The following is a 25077-nucleotide window of genomic DNA, read 5'->3' as shown; positions in this document are numbered from 1 at the left end:
AATTAAAGTGTGACCAAATGTTTTCATAAAGTATGCAGTTTTCTGGACGTAGTTCACCACTACAGATCATTGAGGTGAAGTTGGTTTTATATTCGCACATTCAGACATTCTCCCTAATAATATCATGTCAGAAACATGTTGCTTCCAAATTCTAAATAGAGAAATCTTATTAGCAGCCAACAATTATCAGTGCAACATTCGTGAAAGTTAATGAAATACTGCTAATTTTGTTTTAAAGTCATACTTACATGCGATTTCAGACAGAATATTCATAGGAACTGTGTCGCGAGTTCAAAAATAAACAAATATAAGCGAATATAAGACCAACTTTAGCTCAATCTACAGATCTAGTGAGTGTGTGTATGTTTAGATTCTGCTGTTGTTGTTGTTGTTGTGAGGAAACCTCTGGGTCTCAGTTGCTCTCCCCCACCCCTGACCTAAATTAGTCCCCTATGGGCTGAGGGTTTTGGGGGATAATAACAGTTCAGAGTCTGCTTTAGACAATACCACCACCCCCTCAGGACATCTGTGCCTGGAGTAAAGCAGCCCCCGGGACGCAGCCCAGCTGGAGGCGGCGAGAAAGAGCTTGAAGCGCGTGTTTCAAAGATGCCAGTGAAAACCTGTCAGAACTTATTTGCAGATAACAATTACTCATTTGTAAAGTTCAAAAAACTTTCCTAGGAGGTTTTGCCCACTTCTGTGAGAAACAGCGTTTTGAAAGTACGTTGTCAGAAAAATTTGCAAATGTGCTTGTTTGGGGAGCGCAGCTTGGAATGGGCATCTTTGTTCCTAATATAGCCTTAAAAGTTTCTTTGTTGTAGTTTAAAGTCCTTGGTACTCTTCAGCCCAGGACACACCAGCAAGAACTAGCGGTGATGAACAACCCAGGCTCATTCTGAGAACGTAGTCCCGGGGACGTTTCTGGAGACCGCAAAATATGTCTCGGGAGGTACGTATTTTTGCAGTTTTTGTTTTGTTCGAGTCCGCGAGAGGCCGCTGTGCGCGCTTTTTCCCACGCTGTTCTCACGTAAACCTGCTAGAGGCCGCTGTCGAACTACCTTCCGCCTGTCTGCCTGGATGACAGATTGATTGACCGTGCAACCGGCCAATCGGCTGACCCACCCTCCTCCGTCCCTAAACCCAACCAATGACGATTCACAAAAGCCGCCCTCGTCTGATTTTTAACACGTTTTCGGATTTTGACCACATTCTCACCCTGTGACGAACTTGTTCGCTTACTTTTTTGGATTTTGTTTATGTTTTCTTACCTGATTTCTGGTAACCGCTCTTCCCCGGACTCGAACCCGGTCGTCGTCATCGTGGTCAGCCCCTCTCTGCGCCTCGAGTCCACCAGAGTACACGAAGAGCTAACTGGACAAACTGGTTGCAGCGGGAAAGCCCTCCACACGGAGGCGAGCGGCCGAAGGGAACGGCGTCACACCGCCCCGCAGCGTTCACTTAAAAAAATGAAATGCAGCCGTACGTACCCCCGGCTACGTATTTCGCGGTCTCCAGGAACGTCCCCGGGACTACGTTCTCAGAATGAGCCTGGGTTGGTGATGAAAAACGTTTGTGTTGTCTCATCGCATTGGTCTGGTCCCATTTGGGCCAAAAAGCTGTTTGTTATTGTTTCGAAACAAAATCCAAACACAAAACTGATGTCAGACGACTGAGATGAGAACGTACTTTCTGTGGCAAAGTGAGAGAATGTATCTCTGCACACCAGCAGGGGGCAGCATCTGTGTTATCGTTCCACAAAAGAAAAACAGGAACTAGTGCTGCACGCGAACAAACTGTAAACAAAGCAGTGTTTACATACCATTTTTACAGTACTTTTAGCTCAACACAAAGGGAATGTTAATGCAAATATAATAATCTCAACCCAGGCTCTTTCTGAGAACGTAGTCCCGGGGACGTTTCTGGAGACCGCGAAATACGTAGCCGGGGGTACGTACGGCTGCATTTAATTTTTTTAAGTGAACGCTGCGGGGCGGTGTGACGCACTTCCCTTCGGCGCTTGCCGGCCGGCCAGCCGGCCGCTCGCCTCCATGTGGAGGGCTTTCCCGCTGCAACCAGTTTGTCCGGTTAGCTCTTAGTGTACTCTGGCGGACTCGAGGCGCAGAGAGGGGCTGACCACGGCGACGATCGGGTTCGAGTCTGGGGAAGAGCGGTTCCAGAAATCAGGTAAGAAAACAAAAACAAAATCCAAAAAATGAAGTGAACAAGTTCATCACAGGGTGAGAATGTGGTCAAAATCCGAAAACATGGTCAAAATCAGACGAGGGCTTTTCTTTTTCTAGACGGCTTTTGTGAATCGTCGTTGGTTGGGTTTAGGGACGGAGGAGGGTGGGTCAGCCCGCTGATTGGCCGGTCGCACGGTCAATCATTCTGTCATCCAGGCAGACCGGCGGAAGGTCGTTCGACAGCGGCCTCTAGCGGGTTTATGCGAGAACGGCGCGGGAAAAAGCGCGTACAGCGGCCTCTCGCGGACTCGCGAAAACAAAAACTGCTAAAGTACGTACCTCCCGGGACGTATTTCGCGGTCTCCAGAAACGTCCCCGGGACTACGTTCTCAGAATGAGCCTGGGTTGGATAATCTGATTAGCAACATTGTTTGGAGATATTTTATGCTTTTTAAGTGAAGTTTCACAAAGTAATTTCGAGAGGAGCCAGTGATAAGATCGACTACAGCTGATCCTCATCGCTAATCATTAGCTAGCCTATCAGATCATTCTAAAACTACTATAAATATCCTGCCTTCTGCCCCACTCTGCCCATAAAGGTATGATTTTTGCAGATTTGTGTGTGACTGCACTTTTTCTGCAGGTCAGGAGGTAGCGGAAATCTTTCCATTCATGCTCTTTGTGCGTGTGCATTTGAGTACTGGGCTTTACATGTGGGCCGTGTATAAATGTCAGGTTTAGGTTTCTCTGAAGCAAATCCGTCTCAGTGAAATCTAATCTGTGGGCAGGACTGGGGCAGTGGGTCACAGGCGGGCCTTCACCCCGTCTGTATATATATATATACATATGTGTGTGTGTGTGTGTTAGTATGTTCATTCATGCAGGATAAGTCCCTTTGTCACATCCTATTCTTTAAACACATTCAGTCCTCCAAGGGAATTTCTTAGCAGCCTGTCAGTAATTGCTTGTTATAAATGTGTAATAACACATTGTCTTTCAGCGCACACAGTGTTATACATGTGTAATAAAGCATGCACGTGTCGTATTATATAAGTTAGGCGAAAAAATTAACCTGACATCACACCGCTGCTGTCTGGAAATAAAAGCGCATGTATAAAAGAGCCTGATCATCCAGACGGAGCAAACATAGTTCAGATGTCAGAGAGGACAGCAGTGCTGTGCAGATGACTGCAGAGATCATTAGAGAAAGCCTGATCTATGATCAGCTATCCATCACCAGCGTGAATAGCCCTGTCCCTCTTCATTATGGAAGAGTTTGGTGCTTTATAAATTGATATTTCAGATCGTCCTGGAGGGCAGTCAGGATATTTAGTCTTTTTCAGTTTATGATGTGTTATAGTAGATAGAGGGTTTGTCTACAAATAAAGCGTACACTGCATAAACTACAGTGTCTTTCATTCAAAGTACAGATTTAGGCGACGTCTACACTGATCCAGATACATTTGAAAACAGCATTTTTGGCTAAAAACGCTCCATGTCCACACTATAGTTTTCACTACTTTCAGAAAAAAATTGTCAACAGTACTAAAACTACTGAAAATGCTTTTGTTGTCGGCGCAATAGCCTAGTGGTTAGCGCGCCGACATGGTGCAGTTGCACATCAGGGCGTCCCGAGTTCAAATCCCGGCTTGAGGACATTTCCCTACCCCCTCTCTCTCTCCAACGTCGCTTCCTGTCTCAATACTGACCTATCTAATAAAGGCCAAAAATATAAAAAGAAAATGCTTTTGTTCATGTACTGCACATCCGCACAGAGATAACACGTTTTCCTGTGTCATATCCGCCTGCCGTTAATTTACTTTCTGTCTCTTTGAAACGTCAAAACAAAATGCGTCACCTGTGGTCTGCTTCCGCTGCTGAACAGCAGCTCCCAGTAAACATTGCCTGTTCTTTGAAGAGGCAATACAAACTGAAGAGGCATCTACAAACTTTAATAAAGCCGTCAAAACATGTCGTTCACCGTGTTAGCTGAATTGGTCACATGACTGCATCACATGACTAAAATGCATCATTGTTTTCAGAGGCCTCAATTTTCACAGCTCACACTGCAACACGAAGACACCGTTTTTAAAATGTCATTGGACAGCGTTTTCAAAAAGATACGTTTCTTTTCCTAAAAATGCTGTCTCAGCGTGGAGTGAAGGCCGAAACAGAGAGAACAATGTGTGTTTTTAAATAAAATGCTTTAGTGTGGACATAATATTGGATTAACTGAAAAAAGGGTTTAACCAGTTTCATTTAACTTGCCTTAAAGCAAAAAATAGCTACATTTTTTTGCAGTTTTTGTGAATGCACCAGAGGCCTTTGTGTACGCTTTTTCAGATCTCAAGTTTCTGCCATTCGATCTTGCTGTTCTCGCGTAAATCCACCAGAGGCCGCTGTTGACTAACTAACCAACCGATCCTCCCACCCTCCCCCTTCCCTAAACCCAACCAATAGCATTTTAAAAAGCACCGTTTGACACACAGAAAGCCGTCCACACGGAGGTAAGCGGTCAGCTAGTAAGCGAGAAAAGGACCAGCGTTATACCGCTATACACCATATATATGCGGCTATATGTAGCTCTGGCTACATAATTCGCGATCTCCAGAAACGTATATAGGACTACGTTTTCACAATGAGCCTGTGTTGAAAATTACATTTATCTGTAGCAAATTACTTTAGGTTGGCCCAAAGCAAAATTATACTTTGATCTTAAGTTAAAATTGATTAATAGATTATTTTTCAAGGATACAAATCTAGATTGTACAAAAGTTAAAATATATATGTAATAAGTCTTTATAGTGAGCAATATTTTTACTTTGTGTGAGTGTCATTTTATCCTTGACCACATTTTTTTAATATAGATTAAATTAAATGTTAAAGTTTGAACCAAAGATAAATTATATTCTGAGGAAAAACAAAAACAGGAGCTGTAAACTATTTATTTTCAGTATATGGAGAAGTATGAAACCGCTCTCTGCACATACGAACTGAGCTAATGACTGTCCTACTTTGACAATCTTTGGGTCTTTCGGGGGATAATGGGTCGCTCTGATTGCAGGAAATGGGCAGAGGAGAAGAAGAGTTATTTATAGAGATGTGATTGCTTGCTCTCATTAAGTTTGATTGAGAGATAACCGTTTTCTCAGGATCCTCCGCTTCTGATGAGACGTTTGGAGTTGTTATGAATCCGTTTCAGGCATTCCTGCTCCAGAAGTCGTGGCGCAGTTCCAACATGTTTCAAACGCCAGAATAGACTTCTGTTGCTCGCACGAGTGTGTGTGTGTGTGTTTGTGTGCGCCTATCTGTGTGTGTGTGTGTAGCTCTCGTGCAGTCGGGCTTCAGGGAATTAATCCCATTGGTTATGGACACGCAGCTCTCGGATGCAAAAGCACACACTGCCGTGAAGATATCAAGACCACGAGAGCTTTGTGTAATGCCGCGCAAGTGTCTGATTCTTTTCAAAGTTCAGTGATCAGAGATCTCTTAAAGCAAACATGACAGTGGAGAGTCTTTGTTTGTGTTTGCATATATTTCACGCTGTAGGATTCGTGATGAATCAGCCAGCATTCGGGACTGAAAAGCATGCTGAAGGAGACCAAGACAATGCATTAATTAATCTTATGATACTACACCAGCTGAAGTATCACGATACCAAGTAGTGATGCGATACTGTAATTCATAACTCAAATTATAAAGAAAATGGTCAGAAATACTATATTTTAGGTTATAATAAGCCTACTTTAATGTAATTCATAATTCCCTTAAGCCCAAAAAGTATTATTTCCACCTCACTTTATTTTGTATATAACTGACCAACAAAAATACATTAAAATAAAGATGCAAATTATATCAAATTAAATATGTTAATCAAATTAAAAGAGCATTTCTCCATCAAAATGAGGCTAAATGAAGAGATCAGAAACTGTTTCTTATCAGGTCAATGTCAAGTCTTATCAGGTAACAATGTAAAGTAATTTCACTTTGTGAGTTGATCTTTTTAAGACGTTGCCAGGGTTGATGAAATTTGGGCGGTTTTGAAACATACATTTTATATCAAATTGTTTTAACAAAACGTAACTGTGTGCTCTTACTCCATTCAGTTAGTAGTGACCAATGCGTAATAACACTGCGTATAATGCTAACTGCGTAGTATTTTGGATACCATAGTATCGCAAAACTACCATAGTACGGGTAAACCCTAGCACAGGCATGGGCAAACTCGATCCTCGAGGGCCGGTGTCCCTGCAGAGTTTTGCTCCAACACTAATCAAACACACCTGAACACCCTAATTAGTGTCTTCAAGATCACTAGGAAGCTACAAGCAGGTGTGTTTGATTAGGGTTGGTGCAAAACTATGCAGGGACACCGGCCTGATCTCACGAGAAAACCTAAGTATTTTACGTTTTGACAGTTTAGTGGCTAATTCGTACGAATTCGTACGAGTTCAGTCGTACGAAATGGTACGATTTTAAAAAGGAGGCGTGGCACCTAACCCCGCCCCTAAACCCAACCGTCATTGGAGGATGAGCAAATCGTACTAAATTGTACGAATTAGATCGTACGAATTTGTACGAATTAGCCACAAAAAAAAGTTACGAATTGCCGTGAGATTGTGTTGGGGACACCGGCCCTCCAGGATTGAGTTTGCCCATTCCTGCCCTAGAACATACAGTGGGGTAAGCGGACCTATCAAAGGGATAGTTCATCCAAAAATGAAAATTCTGTCTACTACTTACTCACTCTTTACTTACTTTCTCCTATTGAACACTAATGAAAGTATTATGAAAAATGCCATTGACTTCCATAGTATTTAATACTCTACTATGGAAATACCATCAACCAGCATTCTCTAAAACATCATTTATTCATGTTCAAATGAAGATAGAAATTAAAAACCATGTGAGGGAGAATAAATGATGAGGTAACCCTACATTAATAGACATTAGTTAGCGGTTTATAAATTCAGCCATTTTATTAAATGTATGTTACCGACTCGGTCCCAGTCATTCCCCTCACTGGCCAGCAGAGGTCACCATCCCCGGACTTTTAAGCATTACATCATCCATCTAAACTGATTGTGCACACACCTGAACTGAATCTAGTTAACGACCCACGCTTCCTATATAAGCCACACTCAAACACCAGTTCATTGCGAAGTCTTGTTTAGCCCCGGCCAGCATTACTGAGCGTTCTTTCCTGTCTGATCTTCTGAGAATAACCCTGAACTGTTTCTGACTCTGAGTTGCCTTCTGCCTGCCCACGACCCTTGCTTTATACACGGACTCTGAACCACGCTGCCTGCCCTCGACCCAAGCCTGTCTAATGGATTCTGAACCACACCGCCTGCCACTGATCTATGCCTGGTAAATCACTCTGTGTCTGTCAGCCGCCAGCCCCAAGACCATTATTGATTACTGTTGATGTGTGTTTGCACTTTAGTGCGTATTGGATGTTTGACTGTGACTAATAAATACTGCATAATGGATCCCTCCGTGTCAGTGTCCTCGTTACAATGTAAATGTCTTGTGCACTAAAAACCTCTCTGTGTTGATTTTGGTGAACTCAATAGGTATGTTTAGCCTAATATAGTGTATTGACTTTTATGAAAATCTGCCCGTGACACATTTCTGGAAATTAATCTGCAAACTGACACACAGATTTGCAGCCACATATGATAATGAGTTCTCCAGTCTGAAATTACACCATTAATGGACTGACCTTATCAGTCTGGGTAGATAGACAAGTCTAATATAAAAAGAGGACAATAAATATGACAGAAAAACCCACGATTCTGAAACCAAAAACAAAGAAACGTTGGAAAACATTCACTAGAAAAATGAAAAGCTTAATTTGCTGTCATTGTTTCCTGATGTCTTCTTGTTCCAACACCAGATGTTTTTATCCTCCTGTCCTATAACAAACACATAATAGGAAATCTTGCGCACCATAAAATAATCATAAAAGGAGTCCATATAACTCATGTGTTGTATTACAAGTCATCTGCAACCATAATACAGCTTAAAAATGATCAAAGTTCACTGATAATTTCCCCTCAAATACGATTTACTGTGCGACATAGAAACCAGCATCCATATTTCACTTCTTATGTTTGACAGATGAAAGAAAATAACACGGTTTTCTGAATGCACACAGTTTCAGCTGTCAAGAAAAATAATTCTGTAATCAGAAAAGAACCAGGTAAAGATTTTAGCTTTCTTCAGCTGTACTAAATTCGAATAACATTGAAAAAATCATTTGCAGTCAAGCATCTTAAATATGTTCATAATAAAAAAGTTAATACGTTGATATTCTCACAAGCCTTTAATTTATACTAACATTTTCACTCCTTGCACTTTTGGCAACACTGCACAGAAACCATAGGTCCGGCAATCATACAACCAGTGCTCATTTGTAGGAGAGGCTTGTGTGTTGTTGGTAAAAAACAAATGGTTTAATCTAACCCCAATACTTTGTTTATTATTTGCCCAAAGCCCCGCTCTCCCCTAATGATTTTTATACAGTACAGACTCTAAATGATCTCCTACATCTATAATCTATCTAAACTATATCAACCTAATAACCCCAACCCTTATAGCAAACAATCTGCATTTGAACATCTTCAAAATACTTCAGTCTGATTCATGAGCTGTTTTCCTCAGAAAATGTCCTCACAAGCTCAAAATTGACTGGTATTGCTATACTTGTGGTTACATTTGGTCCCCACGAGGTTACGAATACAAAACATTACACATATTCTTTATAGATGAACGTGTATGTTGTAATATTATTGACTTTCATGTACGTCACACTAGATTACAGCATAAATAGCATCAGTCCATCACTTTATAGATCTGTTTGATTGCATTATCTAATAGCTGAGCATTATGCAGACGAGTAGCGTCATTCACACTGGTCTGAGCGCTTGACATGTTTATGAGTGTGTGTTTGGCAATGATTATGTATGCTTACTGTACAGTATGTGCGGTAAGGAAATGCTTACTGTGCATAATGACAGGGGGGAAATGCAGCTCTAAGACTGTCAGACTGCAGCTCACGCACATCTCAGACGGTAGCTCTACTGGGTGGCTCGTTTGTCTCGTTACTAATGATAGTAACAATTACTATTAGTATAGAGCTTGCGCTAAACATTACCTCTGTGCTGCAGACATGAATGATGATCCGTCATAATCATATGCCTTGTTAAAGTGAGACGTGTTGTTATACTGAGTAAAAGCACTTCAGATTTTTGCAACATAGGCTCATTGTGAAAATGTAGCCCTACAGACGTTTCTGGAGACCGCGAGTTATGTAGCCAGAGGTACGTATGGCTGCATTTCATTTATTTAAACGAACGCTATGGGGCAGTGTGACGGCGTTCATATTCACGCTTACCAGCTGACTGATTACTTCCGTATGGACGGCTTTCCGGCTGTAACCAGTTTGACCAGTAGCTACTTTGAACCAGTAGCTCGCCACATACGTCGGCAGACTTGAGACGCAGGGAGGAGTTGACCACGCCAACTGGGTTTAAGTTCAGTGAAGAACGGTTCCAGAAAGCAGGTAAGACAAAGACAAATCAGGCTTTTCCTTTTTCTGGATTGCTTTTGAAAACACTATCGGTTGGGTTAGTAAAGGGGGTGGGTGGGCGCATTGATCGACAGTGGCCTCTGGTGGATTTATGCAAGAACGGCAGTCGCAAATGGCACTCGCGAGAGAAACTTAGGATCTGAAAAAGCCTCAACATCAGCGAAAACAAAAACTGCAACAAAAAAAAAACATACCTCCAGCGACATGTTTTCCTATGTCCAGAAATGTATACAGGGGTACGTATCCATAATGAGCCTGGGCTGTGTAGCTCACTCCCAAAAAAAAAGAAATGCTTATTTAAAATTAGCTGAAACCACAATTCTCGAGTTTTTTGGGGCCGACAACTGAATTGTTTCATGTTTAATCCACTTAAATTTGTAAAAACTAATTCAAGAGTTCACCACTAGCTATGCTTGAAGCTATTAGCAGGTTTGTCATGCTATCTCGGGAGAGAATCCTGAGCTGATAATGGCCGGTACAGTACGATACGGGTCACCTTTATCAGGCTTGTGTCTCCACTGCCAAAAGGGTACCAATGGGGAGCGTGGAGTACGACAGAAGGTTTCAGACGACGTCATTCTCGCTTGAGGAAACGTCAAAGTACAGCTGTACGTGTGGTTCACATATCATATGAGAAGCACTTCTCACAAAACAGATGCTTCATACACAAATACTTGTGTATGAATGTTCATTACTAACCTTTCTATGAACATGAGTTGATTATAACTGCAGATCAATGCAAAATAGCCTACTGTAACGTCGGCGAATAAATAAATAAATAAATAAATAAATAAATAAATAAATAAATAAATAAATAAATAAATAAATAAATAAATGCAACATATATGAACACACACAGACCCTTACAGTCTCCGATATGTTACCAATTACAGAAGAACTACACACAACAGACATTTAGTCCTTATTTGGGTTCAAAACAACACGCAACATATAGCCCACAGTCAGTGCAAACCTCTCATCTGTGTCTGTAATCTTCAGCAGCACATGTAGCCTCTGTTAGAGCGTCATTTCATCATTTCGAGATCATAATAGTCCGAAAGGTGATGATAATAGTTAAACATGGCCGTTTGTTCATGGTTTGGGCTGATGAAAGAATCATTTGCTCCTTTGTTTTTTCCAGCTTCTTCCTAGTTTAGCTTGACTCTCGCGTTTGTCCGTTTCTGAAATCATTATTAATATGAGCTCATATTCCAAATATAGACATGCAGTGAGCTCTCTGGAGAAAGTGAAACTGCTCGCACTTTTAGACGGGCTCATAAAACAACAACAGGACATGGCAGATTTTGTTCTTCTTGGCTTTGTGGCTGTACATAAAGACGACAGCAAGGTTTGTTTAAGCTCGGGTCGACTGTGGCTTGTTATTGTATGTATATATTATAATGGTGTAATGTCTAGGCTGTGTATTTAAAAATGGCGCTTTGTTTTCATTCTCCACAAACGAGTGACTCTGTAAACCAATAGCGTTCAGCTGCACGTCTAGCTCCACCTTTTTCCATGCTAGGTACCCTTTGGAAAGGGAACCCAAAAAGTGGTATGGTACAGTTCTCTTTTTTGGTTCCCTTTGACAGTGGAAACGGTCATAATAGCGTATCGAACTAAACGATACCTCACCGTACCACTGAGTGGACACGAAATCTGTCTATTTATATTAAGCTTCAATCAGTCTGATTGGATTATTGCTGATTACGGATGGAAGACCAGCCACAATCAATCATATCACGTACTCCTCTCTGAAGTGAACTTCATGTTGTCCCAACGCAAATCGATTTTGGGGAACCCAGCATTTCTTAGTGTTGAAACACGGTTTAATTCACATCATTGGATGAATACAAAGATAACGGCCACTGATTTATCTTGTTTTGTGTTCAAAAGAAGAAAGAAATTCATAAATGTTTACAACTACTTATGTAAATAATAAGGAAATAGTCATTTTTGGGTGAAAAATCCCTTTATTATATAGAGAGACCCCTATGTAGCTTTATGAGAGCTCTTTTGTTGGTAGACTTGGTTCACTAAGTAAGTTTGTAATAAGTGATTCATTTACCATGAATTTATTCAAATGTCTCGTGTATTTATATCTCTGTGATAAACGTCGCCGTGATATCAGCCATTGAAATGCCACTCTGGTTGACCGCTAGTAGTGTAAATATAGGTTTAAATGGCACATATGGGCCTCGGGGAAACGCTCAAGCGCAACGCTGAGCTCACAGCTGGACAGATTTCAGCTCAAAGTCTGTATTTAAAACTTTTATTGACATCCAGCTATATATAAACGCACGCACATGACTGAAGCTCGGGACTCTCTCAGGTTGTGGCTCCTTCAAGCCTGTGAATGTGTGTGTGCAACAGTAAAACGTGCTGCATTGACGGCTGCTGAGGGACTGTTTGATGTTGTGTGTCTGCAGAGCGAGGCGGTGTGTGTATGTGTGTGTGTGAGAGAGCTCTTTGTCCTTTAGTCTCCTCTGAATTATGTCATGTTTGAGTCTCCCAGCAGTAGCGCTCAGAGGGGGGCAGACAGGCCCTTAATCGCCTTAAACCCCCCTCGCTCCTCGTCTTCATTCTCCATCTATCGCTCAACGTGAGGAATGGGTTTGTGTGTGTGTGTGTGTTTCGCATGCTGAAAGAGACCACAAGCAGAAAGTTCACCCAAAAATGAAAATTCTGCCATCATTTACTCATCCTCCTGCTTGTTTCTTCTGTTGAACACTGAGGAGGAAATACTGAAGAATGCTGAAAAGCACCCATTGACTTCAATAGGATTACTTTGTTGCTATCCTTTTATAACTATCTTACAATTTTTTTAATATATATACTACTGCTTTGGTAGCACTTTACTTGAAGGGGTGTTCATAAGAATGTAACGAAACCTTTATAATTCTGAATATGAGATTTTTATGCATGCTTATAACTGTTATTAAGTGTCATTTGCTCAGTTATGTACAGTTGAAGTCAGAATTATTCGCCCTCCAGTGAATTTTGTTTTCTTTTTCAGATATTTCAGATATTAATTGAGCAAGGAATTTTTCACAGTATTTCCTATAATATTTTTTCTTCTGGAGAAAGTCCTGTTTGGTTTATTTCAGCTAGAATAAAAGCAGTTTTTAATTTTAATCATTTTAAGGTCAATATTATTAGCCCCCTTAAGCAATATTTGGTTTGGATTATCTAAATGACTTGCCTAATTACCCTAACTTGCCTAATTAACCTAATTAAGCCTTTTAAAGTCACTTTATGCTGAATAATAGTACACTACCTGACAAAAGTCTTGTCATCAATTCCAGTTGTCAGAGCAACAAATAATAACTTGACTTAATAACTTGACACAACCATCCCCCCCACACGCTCTTGACATGCATCAGCGTTCTCCAACAACCCCATCCCCTGCCCCTAACCCCCCATTCCCCCATGCTCTTCACTATCAAACGCGATTGACCCCCTCCAGTCATCTCTTTTAAACGCGATAACTTGTCAAAGGGCCCAATTAAAGAATTTCTGTCCTAATTAAAGAATTCAAAATCAAGACATGATCATATTTTATTTTAGTAAAATAAGTGTAATCTAGAGGCCTTTCATATAAGCCACTTCTGATACTAAATGATCAACTAGAAGTCAAGTTATTATTTGCTCCTCCTAAAACTTGGATATGTGACAAGACTTTTGTCAGGTAGTGTATTCATAGTACCAAATGTATTGACCAAATTGATATCAATAGTTGGTCCTCCTTTTAAGTTTATTGAGTCATTCATCTAATGATCACTTCATGAAGACAGTCACTTGATTTATTGTAAATGAACCAGCCATTTTGAATGAATCATTTGAATGAATGATTCAGTGAATCACTCATTAAGACAGACACTTGTTGCCATCTACTGGTGCTTACAGTAAATGGTTTATATCAACACAAATCATTGAAGTTTGTTTAAAGAGGACCTATTATGCAAAAATCACTTTTATAAGGGGTTTAAACACAGTTGTATGGTAACAGTGTGTGAATATAGCCAGCATCTAATGGAAAAAATGTATTATTTTATTTTTTATAATCAGACTTGTTAATAACAGTCTGCAGAAACTGTTGATTGACATTCTCCCTTTGTAAGTGTCATCAGAGTGGGAAAGCCCCGCCCATTATTGACCATCTCTCACTCATTATCATAAACAGCCCTGAGTGAGAAGAAGCCAATCTGCCATTTGAGTTTTCGACTCATACCTGCATAAGATAGTCAGTGACTTATAGACAGTGAAGTTTTAGGAGGCCCAAAACACTATAATCTCCATAAACCACCTTGTTCTGAGACATTTCTTGGATATTTTTAGTTTTTCCACAGAAATAACAATAGTCTGCTGAATATGCCACCATACTGACACACATGCATCTGTAGCTCCGCCCTCTTTTGAAAAGAGAACAATCTCATTTGAATTTAAAGCGACAGTCACCAAAACAGCACAATTGTGATCAAAGCCTGAAAGGGGTTGGTTCAGAGAGTTATTAAACATTATGTGTGCACTTCACATCCACACTCAATGGACACCAGAGACTTCTTTTACATTGTGTGCAAAGATTTTGACACATCACACCTACATACTGTTTTAATCAAATGTCTAATAAGGTCCTAGCAACACTATCGCCCAGACCTTCTTAGTAACCATCTTGCAGTGTCCTACAACTCCCTAGCCACCGCCCAGAATCCAACACAATGCTATGGAGTGTGTTCATTACATTTCGGCCGAACAAAGAGTAAATATAAACAAGGAACCCTGGATATCAGATTCAGCTGAAATATAAGCTGCTGAAACCCAGAATCCTCTGCTAAATAAACCAAAGGCTTAGCGCTCTGTTGGGTTTGGTTACAGTGATCAAAGTGAACATGATCTTATACAAATGTCTTTATATTTTACCACACACACAGACACACACAGTCACACACACACATCGCTGTTTCCTTCTTTCAGCTTCGCCTGGTTTGCAGTGTTCTCTGAGATTATTAGAGATCAGATCTCTCTGTAGACTTTCAAGTTCAGCAGCACACGCCATGCTTTTGTTTGTTTGCATGTATATTGGTGTGTGTGTGTGTGTGTGTTTGTATAAGGTTGTAAAAGCATGACAGCTGTTTTTTTACAGGATGTATCACTAGCTATGTTTCTATCCACCTATTTTTATGTGCATTTTGCATGTGCGCATAAAAAAACGGATGACAGAAACGCCATGATGCGTACGAATTTTGAAAATGCGCATTAAAAAACGTATGCGCACAACTGAGTTAAGAAAAGATGTGCATAAACTACGATGGAAACCCTTTTACCGCACAAATTTCAGTATGCGCATTAAAAAAGGTCATGTGATTTTGTTATAAGAGATCATGTGATAATAAAAATGTGTATAAATGGAGAAACCAGCAGGCTGAGCACACTGTAAACCATCTGAACTGTTGTTTTGGTCATTCTAAAGCACCTTACGGTTTAAGTATTAGTGTTATTATATTATTAATGACCTCCAGAATCAAGAGCATCTGCGCTCCGTGTCTTCAAACGCCACCGCGCGTTCACTTCGTGTCAGGATTGCTTTCTGAGGCGCAAGTCATTTATTAGATAAAGAGATAAGTGACGCAGCTTCTCCAACCGCAGTAAATTCAGTTTTTACTGTTGATATTTGGCGCCAGTTAATCAGGAAGTGACGATTTAGTTCGCTTTGACTCGTTGGATGGAAACGCTGCTTTATTCACACATCTTTAATGCGATAATCCAGTTTTGCGCACAAAGTTAATTCGCATTTTTGTATGGAAACATAGCTAGACACTTATTCTGTGTGTGTGTGTGTGTGCGTGTGTGTGTGTGTGTGTGTGTGTGTGTGTGTGTGTGTGTGTGTGTGTGTGTGTGGGTGGGTGTGGGATCCAGGAAAAACAACAGTAGTTCCAGAAACATTTGTCTATCCAAATATACACAATAAAAAACAAGTCATTGTCCACGCTTTCATAATCCATGTGCTCAATCTGTGTCTGTCATAAAGTAATTACAAAGTAAGTGAAATGGAAATGCGAAAGCCTCCACATCAGCTGAAATGAAAAACACTTGAGAAGAAACCTTAAATGAAGGCCCGTTCACACCGAGGACAGTAACTATAATAACTATTATACACCTCTCAAACACAGACACACACACACACACACACATTGCTGAGTCCTGTTAAACTCTAAGTGAACATTATGACGCAGTTTTTCCTTGCTTTACTTTGCCGTGTTTTTGACTCTCGCTTTATTTTGTTTGTTTACGTTGTCCGCTGCCTGCCTTTTTGACCATCTGCCTGTTATTTTGACTATTACTCTGGGTTGCCCTCATACATCTGTTTGCCCCTGTGTTGACTGTTGCTTGCCTGACCATTCTCAATAAACCTGCAACCCGCACCTCTGTTCTCAGCGTCACTTCACTGTTACAGATATGTTACTGACGTTAAATGTTATGACCATTATTTGTTTTACTGATGATCACTGTATTCTGCTTCTGTAGGTCTGACACAGCAGAATCTACAATGCAGTTATAATAATTAGGTCAAAAGGAAATTTCAGGCCACAGACAAAAAGAGCTCAAATCCTGGGTTATTTCATAATCAATTTTTAATAAACTACTGTAAGCATCAGCCTGACCTGCTCTCGTCACCTGTACAGTGTTTTATTTATGTGCTTATGAGAAAGTCTACCAATGTCTACCAATGAATGGCCTCAATCTCATGAAGCTCCAGTTCGCTAGAAATCTGTGCTGCAGTGTTCTCGTTCTGTCAACTGTGTTATTTAAATTATTATTTTAATATTTCCCAAGGCATGTTTAACAAAGCAATATATATAATATAATATAATATATATATATAATTCCCCTGTTTGCCCCCTGCTGATTTCTTAATTTTTCTTGTTTTTTTTAAACTGCTGTCACACTTTAATATTTCAGATCATCCTTCATTCACTCATTTTCCTTTGGCTTAGTCTCTATTTCAGGGGTCGCCACAGTCGAACATATGGATGCCCTTCCAGCCGCAACCTATTACTGGGAAACACCCATATATTCACACTCACATTCACATACACTACAGCCAATTTAATTTATTCAATTCATCTATAGCGCATGTGTTTGGACTGTGGGGGGAACTAAACCGGTGTGGTTGGAACATTAAAACTAGTTTTTTTCTCCTTTCTGATTGGCCAACATGTCTGCGTTCACATCAAACACAGCAGACGCGATTAAGGGGAAATTCTGCATATTTGCGGCTGTCTATTTCGTTGACACTGCGGGACGGTAATCTGCCTCTGTACTCACGTTTGCACTGACTTGTATGCAATTTACTCACGAAAATACTTAACTGTCTATTTGGTGTAAAACCAGCTTTAAAAGCTTTTATCAGCACCTGTTGATTCGGAGTGCCCTTAACATGCATCACAGTGCGTTTTTAACGTTAGTTTATAAAAATGTCCCATGGACATTTAAATTGATAGTACAATATATATTGTATCCACAATAAATAGTTCCAGTACATTATAACGTATAGTTTGTCAAACTTTGACAGCTAAATGTTATGTACATGGTGTGCATGTTTGGGTCCATCAGTGTGCTGACATTTGTATTTTAATATGTAAAATATTTGACAAACGTTTTTAATCAACACCACAACTACCCGATCTCCATGTTCAGATAAACACAACATGCCATCGCATACTAGTAATTAAACATAGAATTATTCATATTATTTATTAAATTACCCAATAATTGCATATTATTAACATCTACCCCCAACACCAACCCTAAACCCAACCCTCACAGTAATGTAAAACAGTAATTAAACACAGTATTATTCATATTATTTATTATTTACCCAATAATTGCATATTATTAACATCTACCCCCAACCCGACCCTAAACCCAACCCTCACAGTAATGTAAAAACAGTAATTAAATACAGTATTATTCATATTATTTATTATTTACCCAATAATTGCATATTATTAACATCTACCCCCAACACCAACCCTAAACCCAACCCTCACAGTAATGTAAAACAGTAATTAAATACAGTATTATTCATATTATTTATTATTTACCCAATAATTGCATATTATCAACATCTACCCCCAACCCGACCCTAAACCCAACCCTCACAGTAATGTAAAAACAGTAATTAAACACAGTATTATTCATATTATTTATTATTTACCCAATAATTGCATATTATCAACATCTACCCCCAACCCGACCCTAAACCCAACCCTCACAGTAATGTAAAAACAGTAATTAAACACAGTATTATTCATATTATTTATTAAATTACCCAATAATTGCATATTATTAACATCTACCCCTAACCCGACCCTAAACCCAACCCTCACAGTAATGTAAAACAGTAATTAAACACAGTATTATTCATATTATTTATTATTTACCCAATAATTGCATATTATTAACATCTACCCCCAACCCGACCCTAAACCCAACCCTCACAGTAATGTAAAAACAGTAATTAAATACAGTATTATTCATATTATTTATTAAATTACCCAATAATTGCATATTATTAACATCTACCCCCAACCCGACCCTAAACCCAACCCTCACAGTAATGTAAAAACAGTAATTAAACACAGTATTATTCATATTATTTATTATTTACCCAATAATTGCATATTATTAACATCTACCCCCAACACCAACCCTAAACCCAACCCTCACAGTAATGTAAAAACAGTAATTAAACACAGTATTATTCATATTATTTATTATTTACCCAAAAATTGCATTTTAATAATGTCTACCCCTAACCCAACCCTAAACCCAACCCTCACATGTAAAAACTGATTAATAATTCAAACATAATAATTCGTAATTATAAAAATGATTTAGCATGTGATGGACAAACTAACGCATGAGCAGCGTACAAACACACGCACTGATGTTTATTTTACTTGAACCTGACCCACCCTGCCAAACACACAATCAGCAGTCAACCTGATGCAGGAAGAGCTTCGACATACACAATCACACGTTCACAGAGTTCATCAGAAGTAAACATGCATCACAAAAACACATGCCTTCACTGGAGACTGTGTATGTTGGTGGCCGCGTTTCATTCGGTGTTTGTTTGGGTCGTGAAAGTGGGTCAGTTTTGGCCTCCATGGGAATCAACCAATCAGAGGCTGCCTCAGACAACCAACAGACAATATGATATAGATGGATAATATTTGTAGATGGCTCCGTGTGGAGTGAGTAATGACACAGAACTACTCAGAACAGCCTTAGTGTTCACCTAGCGTCATAAAATGGCACCACAACTCGCAGCTCCTATAGAAAAATGTAAACTATGTGTATTTTAGTCATACCCAAGTCCACCCTAGAGATAATCTGGTCTTTAGATATGAATTCTTCATTAACAACCTCCCAAATTACATTAAGTAATCACCTATGATTATGCTAAAACACTTAAAACACAGACAGATGCACCACAACACTGTGTTTCTGCACTCTTAAAGGGACAGTTCACCCAAAAATATATTTAAAAATGACTCAGACTGTGTTTGTTGGTGGCTGCTGTTCATTTTGTGTATGTTTGGGTCCTGAAAGTGGGTCAGTGTGTGAGTTTTTGGCCTGCATGGAAATTAACCAATCAGAGGCAACCTCAAGCAATCAACAGCCAATCATGTGGCTTTCCTCTGGAGCCCTGGATAATATAGATGGCTCCGTGTTGAGTGAGTAATGACGCCGATTATTCATAACTGGGCATCCGAGAAGGAGACACGCGGTTTATGCCAGACAAAAAGCAAGTCTTGAGTTCCCTCCAATCCCTTTATATGGTTTTGTCGTCAGAGAGCGATTACTTGTTGCTTTTGAATGCTTTCCCTGATGCAGTTTGATGTGAATGCTATGATATAATGTGTGCTGTAATTCAACCCTTTGGTTTGTCCTGTATGTGTATCACTTACGCTTCAGTAATCTGCCTATTGTGTTAAGCCTAGAGAGTGCTAAAATGGCAGCGTTACACTGGGCTGATTGTGTGTGCACACCTGTGCTAATGTGTGTGGAGTGGGTGCGTCTTGGATGCTCTTACAATGTTGTTTTAGTGAGTCTAAGGCCCAATCCTAATTCTATTTTTTCTGCCCTAGCCCTTCACCCTGGCCTTTAAAACACAGTGTGAACGGGAAGGGCTTCAAATTTACCCCTGAGAAATGGCACTACAGCACCAGCACACCTCATCATATGTCTCGCAAGCTCTTACTTCATATGAGATCAGACGATGGCGACTGCTGGAGTTATTTATCTTCAGGAAATCACTGAAGGCAATGATACCATGTTATCATACTAATATAATGTGGGAATAAGCTCACAACTGTACTGTGTATTTACACTGTAGTCATATTCATCTATGTAAACACATGAAAACAACATTAACATTATAGCAGACACTGTTTACAGCTCATTCTCAGCCACTAGACATTACTGACAGGGGATTCGAGTGTCATCGAGTGACAGATGTGAAAGTATATTGTGGGACTGCAATACAGGAGTTATTATTAGTGATTATAGATAGCCAAATTTAGCTGTTTTTATTGTATTAAAAAGTACATACATTTGTGCATCTTCTGACACGCGTATACAGCCGCTGCTGTTGTAGCTGGTGTATTCTGGGAAATTTTCAAAAAGGGTTTCAAAGGCTATCTAGCCCTTCCCCTTAGCCCTACGCCTTCAAGATTAAGGCCCAATCCCAATTCTACTCCTTAGCCCTTCCCCTTACCCCTACCCCTCGTTTTGCGCGTTCCTGTGAAGGGGTAGGCGTGTCCCAATTCTCTTCAGCTTGAAGATGTAGAGCTAAGGGGAAGGCCTAGATACCCCTTGAAACTGAGATTTTTCAGGACCACACTCGAAACCAAGAGGTAAGAAAATTTCCCAGAATACACCAGCTAGTAAGGAGATGCACAAATTATTATGAATTATTATTATTATGAATTTTTACAACAAACAAACACATTTTTAATACATTCATAACCGTGTTCATGCTTTACCGTCATGCTTTAACAAAAAAAAATGCTAAAATAAAAACCGCTAAATTTCACGATGTATAATCCATAATCATAACTATAATGTTAATGTTGTTTTCGTGTGTTTACATAGATGAATATGGCCACTGTGTAAATACAGAGTACAGTTACGACCTTATTGCCACATTAGATGGTTATGAAAACGTGATATATGCCTTCAGTGATTTCCTGAAGATAAATACCAAAATATAACACAACTGGAATAACTACAGCAGTCGCCATCGTCTGATCTCATATGAAGCAAGAGATCAAGATGACATATGATGAGGTGTGCAGGTGCTGTAGTGCTGTCCCAATTCTTAGGGGTAAATTTTGAAGCCCTTCCCCTTCACACTCTGTTTCAAGGGCCAAGGGGAAGGAGTAGGGGTACAAAATTGTAATTGGGATTGGGCCAAAGAGAATTGGAGAATTGGGATATTTCACAGGCCCTATGACAACATTTTAACAGACAAAAAATGAGGGTGGGAGGCGTCGAACGAAAGTGAAAAGCGGGGTGGAAGGGGTTGGGTGTAATGGTTTGGGTGTCGTGGACCGGTGGCGGGTGTTTGTTGGGGGGGGGGGGGGGGGTATCGCGAACAAAAGGGAAGAGCGAGGGGGGGATTTGAGGAGAAGTATCGCAGACGAAATTGAAGAGCGGGAGGAGTGGGTTGGTTCCGGGCTTTGGGTATCGAGGATGATATTGAAGGGGGGGGGGGTCTTTGGGTGAGCGGGGGAGAAGTATCGTGGACGAAAGCGAGGGGGGGGGGGGGGGGGTTCTGTGCTTTGGGTGTCATGGACAAAAGTGAAGAGCGGAGGGGAGGGGGGATTGATGGGCCCCTTATAGTAACTCTGGGGGCCCCAAAACAGCATGGGCCCTGAGAAACGTCCTAAAAGCCCCACCCACCTCGACCCGCACCTCCCTTTGGGTTGGGGCTAAGGGGTAGAATTGGCATTGGGTTTAACTCTAACCCCTAACCCTAAACCCAACCCTTACAATTTAGTAATTTACTTATAAAGCCGAAAGAGTAAAAGATTAATGTAAAACAACACATTTTTAATAAAAGAAATTGAGTATTGAAATGCTTTAAAACAAGACTAAGAAGATGAGACTGTGTGAGATGCAGAACTCAAACACATTGTGCATTTTGACTTTTTCATGAGCCATTTTGCTCATGTGGACCAAAAAAAGTCCCCACAATGTCAACAATTACTGGTATTGCTATACTTGTGGGGACATTTGGTCCACATAACATAAGGCGCGCACACACACACATACACACAGTCACACAGAGCTCTCTTTCATTTCACCCAAGGACTAAAATGTCTCCATTACATGTTAATCTGCTCATTAAAGCCTCCTTCTTTCAGTGCTGGCCTTTCTCTGTCATGAAAGACTCTGAATGTATGCATATGTGTGTGCGTTCCCATGATAATTCACTTGGAGTGAGCTGGTGAGTGCGTGTCAACTGGTGGGCTGCTGTTTCAGGTGTTTTATGGCACAACTAAATCACACCCAGAGCCAGAGACGCATCCCAGCACTGCTCTAGCAGCAGAAGACGATGCAATTCGACTGAATAAACTTAAAGGTGTGACTTTTTATGAAGAGAATGTGGATGGCGCTGGCCGTGCTAATTGCTACTACAATGTTAAGGTGCTGTGAGGTTTGCTGAGCAGGGTGGGAAAATTCTAGAGTGTTTTTTGATGTCCCAAGTCCAGCATTAAGTCACTCCCAATACACTGAAAACCCTAATAAGTTGACTAAACTAAATTGAGTAAACTCGTTGCCTCAATTTAATTGAGAAATGGAGTCTCCCAAAACTTGCATATTTCAGTTTATTTAACTTGTATGGCAAGCCGTTTGACTTTTATTCATTCCCAGGATATGTATTCTTGATATCAACAATTTAACTCTTGATATCAACAAATCAGTTCTTGATATCAAAAAAGGTAAATGTTGTCATCAATATTACATTTCAACTAGTAACAACGTTAATTCTTGATATCAGCAATGATGTCACCATTCGCAGAAATACAATTCGTCACTATGGAATTATAAGATTCTGTCTGCGTTCTGAATGATTTTGAGATTTTGAGCTTTTGCATTCCATAGCAAATGTGTGTAACATTTGTTTTTGTTTTTTAAATAAAAGTGCTTAAAATGTAAACAACTTATAAAAAAACATCCCATAATGTAAGAAAGTTGTCATTTAATAAGAATAAGTCAATAACTCCATTTTGACAAAAATGTCAGATAAACCTTATAATTCTAAGCTAACAAATTGTTGATATCAAGAATTTGGATTCTTGATATCAACAATTTAATTCTTGATATCAACAATTTATATCCTGTTATGCAATAAAAGACAAAACGGCAATTCTGGCACGGCATTTTTACTTTTATTGCTTAACCGGATATGAATTGATATCAAGAATTAAATTGTTGATATCAAGAATCCGAATTGTTGATATCAGGAATTGCATTTCCACTAGTAACGATGTTAATCCTTGATATCAACAATTCAGTTTCACTAGTTAAAATGTTCATTCTTGATATCAGGAACTGAATTTCAACTAGTAAGAATTATAGTTCTTGATATCTGTAATTGTATTTTCACTAGTTAAATGTCACCATAGACTGCCATTCAAATTTAATTGTTGATATCAAGAATTGATTTCTTACTAGTTAAAAATGTCAATTTTACACATCAGAAATACAATTTTACTAGAAAAAGCATTTATTTTTTTTCATATCAGTTGTCATATGGATAATTGTATTATGGCAAGCCATTTTGACTTTTATTCATTCTCAGGATATGTATTCTTGATATCAAAAATTCAGTACTTGATATCAAAAAGGTAATTGTTGATATTAAAAATGTAATTGTTTATATCAACAATTACATTTTTGATATCTGTAATTGTATTTTCACTAGTTAAATGTCACCATAGGCTGCCATTCAAATTCAATTGTTGATATCAAGAATTGATTTCTTACTAGTTAAAATGCAATTCTTGATATCAAAAATGTTATTGTTGATATGAAAAATGTAATTGTTGATATTAAGAAATACTTTTCAACTAGTAAAGATTTTCATTTTTGATATCAACAGTTGTCACTAGTGACAATGGTAATTTCTGATATCACGAATGTAATTATCACTAGTGAGATTAGTAATTTTAGATATCATAAATTACTTCTCTCATTGTTGATATCAGAAATACATTTTTAGATATCAGAAATAACAAATGTAACATGTTGAAATATAACTGCAGATATCAAGATTAAACGCTGTTACTAGTTGAAATGTAATAACAACAATTACCTTTTTTGATATCAAGAACTGAATTGTTGATATCAAGAATACATATCCTGGGAATGAATAAAAGTCAAACGGCTTGCCATATTAGTGCAAATGTCGATTCTTGACATCAACAATTGAATTGTTGCTAGTAAAAATTATAATAGTTGATATCAAGAATAGGTGTCACTAGTGAAAATGTTAATTTCTGATATCATGAATGCGATCGTAACGACTTGCAGATAATTGAGGAATGAAGCTTCATAATGATGGTATCCAGAACGTCAAATCTTATTCAGAAAGCATCCTAATACATTTTCCAAACATTCAGTTATCTGGACACTAAGGAAGCCCTTAAGCTGAGCTTAAAATGCAAGGTTTCCCAGCTAGGACTTCACAATACAGTTTGAAGTAGCTCCAAGGAACCATGCGTTCCCTCTACCACAACTGAATCTCTTCTTCATTCACCCACTCACCTATTATACATTCCAGGTGTCTGACCAGCGCCCTCTAGTGCCCTGTAGTTCCATTAGAACAGCATTTTTTTTTACCCATTATTCCATCGATAACAAAAAAAACAAGTGACAGTCATTTCATTCTGTTACTATATATATATATAGATGCATGTGTGTGCATGCGTGTGTGTAATAATATGTTTAAATAGATTTTAAACAAAAATAAGTAGCCATTTATTCACGTTATGATGAATAATTGTACCTGAAGCCATTTGTTTTCTGATTTAAAAAAGACCTTGCACTTAAAGCTTGCACATATTAGAATTTTACAGTCAACACTACATTTGTGAAAATGACGTATTTTTTTAAAGGATTACTCATGATTTTGAGCTCACTACACTTGAAATTTTAAGTTTATGCATTTTCATGGTACTTAAGTTAAATTAACTTGTGTTTTTAAGTGATAGGACCAAAATACAA

The 25077-nt window shown here is 39.2% G+C and overlaps 1 protein-coding gene across 2 annotated transcripts in view; it reads left to right on the top strand.

Moving 5' to 3' along the window:
• The window catches only part of LOC130217057 (pleckstrin homology domain-containing family G member 1), a 90697-nt gene that overhangs the window by 17546 nt on the left and 48074 nt on the right, over positions 1-25077 (top strand). The gene's annotated exons all lie outside the window — the stretch shown is intronic.

Source organism: Danio aesculapii, chromosome 23 (assembly GCF_903798145.1).
Source record: "Danio aesculapii chromosome 23, fDanAes4.1, whole genome shotgun sequence".
Lineage (NCBI taxonomy): Eukaryota > Metazoa > Chordata > Actinopteri > Cypriniformes > Danionidae > Danio > Danio aesculapii.
The sequence above is the reverse complement of the archived record's forward strand: the minus strand, read 5'-3'. Positions and strand labels throughout refer to the sequence as shown.